The sequence below is a fragment of the Sapajus apella genome, unplaced genomic scaffold (genome assembly GCF_009761245.1).
Source record: "Sapajus apella isolate SASKATOON/1434 unplaced genomic scaffold, GSC_monkey_1.0 scaffold75, whole genome shotgun sequence".
In the NCBI taxonomy this organism is placed as follows: Eukaryota; Metazoa; Chordata; class Mammalia; order Primates; family Cebidae; genus Sapajus; species Sapajus apella.
The window spans coordinates 9,360,781-9,367,693 of record NW_022437015.1 but is presented as its reverse complement, the minus strand read 5'-3'; the positions used below and the strand labels follow the sequence as shown (position 1 = coordinate 9,367,693).

The following is a 6,913-nucleotide window of genomic DNA, read 5'->3' as shown; positions in this document are numbered from 1 at the left end:
AAAGAAGACATATATGAGGCCAACAAACTTATGAAAAAATGCTCATCACCACTGGTCATTAGAGAAATGCAAATCAAAACCACATTGAGATACCACCTCATGCCAATTATAATGGCGGTCATTAAAAAATCTGGAGACAACAGATGCTGGATAGGATGTGGAGAAATAGGAACACTTTTACACTGTTGGTGGGACTGTAAACTAGTTCAACCATTGTGGAAGACAGTGTGACACTTCCTCAAGGACCTAGAAATAGGTATTTCATTTGACCCAGCAATCCCATTACTGGGTATATACCCAAAGGATTATAAATCATTCTACTATAAGGACACATGCACACGAATATTCATGGTGGCACTGTTTACAATAGCAAAGACCTGGAACCAACTCAAATGCCCATCAATGATAGACTGGACAAAGAAAATGTGGCACATATACACCATGGAATAATACGCAGCCAAAAAAATTAATGAGTTTGCATCCTTTGTAGGGATATGGATGAATCTGGAAACCATCATCCTCAGCAAACTGACACAAGAACAGAAAATCAAACCTCACATGTTCTCACTCATAGGTGGGTGTTGAACAATGAGAACACATGGACACAGGGAGGGGAGCATCACACACAGGTGTCTGTTCGGGGGGCAAGGGAGGGACATTGGCGAGGCAGGGAGGTCAGGGAGGAATAACATGAGGAGAAATGCCAGACATAGGTGGTGGGGGGATGGAGGCAGCAAAGCACATTGTCATGTGTGTACCTATGCAAAAGTCCTGCATGATCTGCACATGTACCCCAGAACATAAGTACAAAAAAAAAAAAAAAAGAAAGAAAGAAAGAAAGAAAGAAAGAAAGAAAATGAACATGTTGAAGGACAGGAAATTTGTATTTTATACTCAATTTTGAGTCCCATATTTAGACAACCATTCAACTTTGGATGTAAATTGGGTGTTAATAGTTTCATAGTGTAGTTTATGCCTCTAAATACTGTCCTTTCTCTTACATCTGTGAATAAAATTATCCATGTTACTGGCTGCAGACTATCTGCAATTCCCATCTTAGTTACTCTTTGGCCTAAGGCTTTAGAAATCTTCTGTATGGACTGAACTTCAGCAGGGCTGCAACTACCATGTTCTCTCACATGGGTGTCTCTGAGCTGTTGGTCTGGACCTTGCAGCTACAATGGATTCGGGCTCAAAATACGGCAACTCTGAAAGATATTACCAGGTGACTGTAGTCCATCAAAAACATCCAGAAAATTACCAAGTCTATGAAAATGGTAGGAGTAGCAAAATACGCATGAGCTGAGAGAGAGCTGAAACCAGCTTGAATATATGGATTGGGATCTTTGGTTCTCTATGAAAAAGCTGATATCAAGGTGCCCGAAGACAAAAAGAATCTCTATCTTATTTGTGTGTCCTTGGATAGAGGATTGTGTGGTGCTATTCATTCCTCCATTGCTAAACAGTTGAAAAGTGAGGTCACTACACTAACAGCAACTTGGAAAGAAGTTATGCTTGTTGAAATTGGTGACAAAATCAGAGGCATACTTTATAGGACTCATTCTGACCAGTTTCTAGTGGCATTCAAAGAAGTGGGAAGAAAGCCCCCTACTTTTGGAGTTGCATCGGTCATTGCCCTTGTATTACTAAATTCTGGATATGAGTTTGATGATAGCTCCATCATCTTTAATTGATTCAGGTCTGTTATCTCCTATAAGATAGAAGAAAAGCCCATCTTTTTCCTTAATACCATTGCAAGTGCTGAGAGCATGAGTATCTATGATGATATTGATGCTGATGTGCTGCAAAATTACTGAGAATACAGTTTGGCCAACATCATCTACTACTCTCTGAAGGAGTCCACCACTAGTGAGCACAGTGCCAGGATGACAGCCATGGACAATGCCGGCAAGAATGCTTCTGAGATGATTAAAAAATTGACATTGACATTTAACTGTACCTGCCAACCTGTCATCACAAAAGAGTTGATTGAAATTATCTCTGGTGCTGCAGCGCTTGATTAATGAAAATCAAGTTTCATCCTCAGACAAGACAGCTGATTTTGTTTTTAGGTTACTGCTGCCTTTGTCAGAAGAATCTGTCCCTCCAATGTTTGAATTACTGAAGACAGCAATATATTTGTAAATTATCTTAATATAAGCAAAATAAGAAAAAAAGAAATCTTTTGTATACAAATAAAGAGGTTAACATATTATGTCTTCATTAGCCATAACACGTTTAGTTATTATAGATTAGTTTAGTACATTAGTTCCACATTCCTGGCTGGGAATGATGCTATAGAACGGAGACTGAGAATATTGAAATGGGTAAAACCCCACTCAGTTGAGCCAGGTAGGGGTTTCTGGGTAGACAAAATGGAGTCTTGAGCCTCTTAGCATGTAGAAATATTTTAAAAAATGTGAAAATCACTGATTTTGGGGGTCACAAAATAATGACAGAGTAGAAGAGACATTTTAAGCATCAAAGTGCTTAAGCCTAAAATCTGGAGGATACTCAGGGTGGGGTATAGATTTCAGAGCCTTTGGGTCCTTTATGGGCACCCAATCTAGAGGTTCCTCCTCTCTCCTTTGCATTCAAAGACAACTTAGCCTCATCTCAGTTCAAATCTAACTAGGCCCCTGTTCTGTACAAGCTCCAGATTAAACAGTGGGGCTCAAAATCAAAGCAAGCTATATTATTTCCTTTCTGGAGCTCATTATCTGGTGAGGGAGATATCTCACTTCTAGGCTTCTCCACTTTACTAAGAACTTAACATTGGGTAGGTCACTTAACCTCTCTGAACTTCAGGTTTCTCATCTGGAAAAGAATAATAACAGTTCCTGCTTCACAGGGCTTTTAAGAGAATTCAGTGGAATAAAGCTGGTCTGGTAAAAGATGAAGTGAGTTATTATGGTTAATTACAATGATGAAGCACTTAGCAAAATGCCTGGCACAAAGTAAGTACTCAGCAATTATGATCTGTTATAAGCAATTATTACTGACGTACATGATGGTTGTAGATTTTGTGAGTCCTGAGATGACTACTTCAAATTACATTATGAATATTAGCATTAGCTATTCCAGAAAATTTCCCAAGGTTCTTTATTCTTCATTCCATTGTGGGCCATTCTGCTTCTGGTGACATAGACTCACAGTGATACTTATGCTTTAGTATGTAACAGAATCACCTGAAGAACATGTAAAAAATATACCTCCTGGCACATTGTCCAAAGATTCTGATTTAATAGCTCTAGAAGTCACTTCCAAGAATCTGAATTTTAAACAGGTATCATGTGCAGTAGTGATGGAGATGATTTTTGGACTGCATTTTGAGATAGTCTGGCCTGGAAATTCTCCAGTTGCCTTTTGGGAATATGGTGATTTTCTGGATTGTTTTTCCATGTCTATCCAAATTCCTCCCAAACCAACTGTCACACCCATGAGAAGAAAGCCTGGGAAAGATTCCCATAAAGTCAGCCAAGATAGAGAGGAAGGACTAATAGATACCAAGGGAAGATAAGGTTTAAGGAGGGCAGAAGCAGGCCTTTCCAATTAGGTCCATGTGGCCGCTTCTGGCACAGCAGGCACTCAGAGAGCAACAGTGCTTCTCACACTCACTGAGTTGGAGAAGAGGCAGGGTGCAGCTGGAAATGGGTATTCAGGAGCATGATCCTTAACAGAGCTTAATGAAAAAAAACTACAGTAATACAAAATCTTGCTAATGCAGTCTAATTGGGGCCTGAATAATTTTTTTAATTAACTTTTTTTAATTAAAATATGAGAGAATATTTGAAAGGCAATTTTATTATAGTCAAGGAGCTACAGCAACCAAACCAGTCCAACAAAGTGTTGCCAAGTAGAGGGCCTCTGGGAGCTAGTGTAATGAATTGAGAATTATTTGTCATCAGGAATTTGTATGTAAATGGATTTGTATGTAAATGGATGCTCCATAAGTGCTTGAAAACAGTTTGTTCTCCTTAGGGGTATAAATATGCCCCTGGTAATCATGTTTGCATGATTTTACTTACAACCTCCCCCATCTCTCCATCAGCTAGATAGTGCAGCTTGTACTTCTGGTAGAATTATTTCAATTTAATTTGCAAAGCTCTGGAAATTATAATTTTCACTTAGAAAATAAATATGTAGCAAATTTTTGTGGATAGAACCAAAGTAAGCCTGAACTGAAGGGAACTTAGAGATTATTAATCCTGAAACTCATTTTACATATGGAGAAACTGAGGCTAAAAGCAAGAATGTGACTTATTCAAGGATATGCAGAATTGGGGTAGAACTAGATCTGGATCCCAGATCTAGTACATTCCAGAGCACCCTACCTTCTACTGAATAGAACACACTGCCCTCTATTAAATGTCATTTACTATAATGTATGCTGACAAGAAATGAATTTTTTTTATTAGAATCCTATTGTTTAACAATGTCCTTTGTTTACCATCTAGATGTGAATTAAGGAAACTCTCTATGAAGATGATAAGATTCACAATGGCTCAAGAATCAAAATTCCAAATTGGTATTTAAATTGGTATCAAGAGGTTTACTAATAAAAGAAAACATTGCTATTACTTCAAAGTGCAGGTGAAGCATACAAAGAAACATTAACTTATAAAACAGATAAATGACAAGAGATGTAATTAGAGCTCTTGTCTTCAGCAAAACTGGATCATCGAAGTGTATCTGCATCAACCTCCACCTAACCTTGCCCTTTTGTTCTTTCTGTGCTCTGTACCATCTTCTGAAATATTTGAGAAACATTTGTTAAAGTAAAGAATAGAGGATGTAAATTGATGTCAAAATGCTCTGGTAATGTCATTCTTACCCAAATAGGAGAAAACTCAATTGGAAAAGGTTTTTTAATTTTCAGTAACCACTTGCATTGCTATGCGTAAGAGTTAGATGGCCAAGTAATTTATTTTCCAAACATTTACCCTTTTGAGATTGAAAGGGGTTGCTATTAATACTTACACTGGAACAACAGGCAGAAACTGGGACTGTCTCAAGAAAACAAAACATTATAATTCATGAAAACAGAAAGAACACAGTGTTAAGGAAGGCAGAGTACAGCACCATATGACTCAGATATCCACAGAAGAGTGGCATATTTCACTTATACATAATGTCCTATAGGTTTATTCATGTTGCTTCAAATGACAGAATTTCCTTATTTTTAAAATTTGAGTGGTATTTCACTGTGTGTATAGTGTTTGCTCATTGTAGCATTATTCATAAGAGGCAAGACATGGAAACAAGCTAAATGTCCACAATGAATGAATGGCTAAAAATATTGCATATATTCACAAAGAAATGGCACAGAAAGACAAATATCATATAGTCTCACTTATATGTGGAATCTAAAAAAATCAAATGCATATAGATTGAGTGATAGTTAGGCTAAGATATTAGGAGTAGTGGACAGGGAATTGAGTAATGGTAGTCAAAGATTCAAAACATTTTTCTTTTTCTTTTTGTTTTCTTTCTTTCTTTCTTTTTTATTTGGCTTGGGAAATACCCTATGTTTACTATAATTTTCTTTTCATTTTAGGCAAAAATAACAAAATAGAAGTATGAAGAAATTAAAAATTAGCTAAAAATGAATACCATATTTAACAAGTAAAATACAAGTAAATAGTGCTTGAAACCAAAGTTTCTCTTCCTTTGGTGGTAAGATTACAAGGTATTCTCTTTTTTAGCTTTTTCTTTTTCTAGTTAATTTTAATTTTTTTTATTATACTTCAACTTCTGTGGTACATGAGTATAATGTGCACATTTGTTACTTAGGTATACACATGCCATGGTGGTTTGCTGCACCCATCAAGCTGTCATATACATTAGGTAGTTTTCATAATGCTATCCCTCCCCTAGTTCCTCACCCCCCAACAGGACCCAGTGTGTGATGTTTCCCTCCCTGTGTCCATGTGTTCTCATTGTTCAACTCCTTATGAGTAAGAACATGTGGTATTTGGGTTTTTGTTCTTGTGTTAGTTTGCTGAGAATGATGACTTCCAGCTTCATCCATGTCCCTGCAAAGGACATAACTCATCCTTTTATGGCTGCATAGCATACCATGTTGTATATGTGTCACATTTGGTTTATCTAGTCAATTATAGATAGGCATTTATGTCGGTTCCAAGTCTTTGTTATAGTGAACAGTGTCACAATAAACATATTTGTGCATATGTCTTTATAGTAGAATGCTTTATAATTCTTTGGGCATATACCCAGTAATAGGATTGCTGGGTCAAATGGTATTTCTAGGTCTAGATCCTTGAGTAATTGCCAGACTGTCTTCCACAATGGTTGAACTAATTTATGCTCCCACCAAGAGCGTAAAAGTGTTCAAATTTCTTCACATCCTTTCCAGCACCTGTGGTTGCCTGACTTTTTAATGATCGCCATTCTAACTGATGTGAGATGGTATCTCAATGTGGTTTTGATTTGCAATTCTCTAATGACAGGTGATGATGAGATTTTTTTTAATATGTTTGTTGGCTGCCTAAATATTTTCTTTTGAGAATTGCCTGTTTATATCCTTCACCCACTTTTTGACGGGGTTATTTTTTTCCTGTAAATTTAAGTTCCTTGTAGATTCTGGATATTAGCCCATTGTCAGATTGGAAAAATTTTACTGCATTCTGTAAGTTGTCTGTTCAATCTAATGACAGTTTCTTTTGCTGTACAGAAGCTCCTTAGTTTAATTAGATCCCATTTGTCTATTTTGCATTTTGTTGCCGTTGCTTTTGGTGCTTTAATCTTGAAGCCTTTGCCCATGTCTATGTCCTGAATGGTTTTGCCTAGGTTTTCTTTTAGTGTTTTTGTGGTTTTAGGTCTTACATTTAAGTCTTTAATTCAACTTGAGTTAATTTTTGTATAAGGTGTAAGAAAGAAATCCAGCTTCAGA

The 6,913-nt window shown here is 36.9% G+C and overlaps 1 pseudogene; it reads left to right on the top strand.

The window, feature by feature from the left end:
- The first annotated feature begins 1,127 nt into the window (after window positions 1-1,127).
- On the top strand, window positions 1,128-2,024 carry LOC116532288 (annotated as a pseudogene).
- The last annotated feature ends 4,889 nt before the right edge of the window (window positions 2,025-6,913 follow it).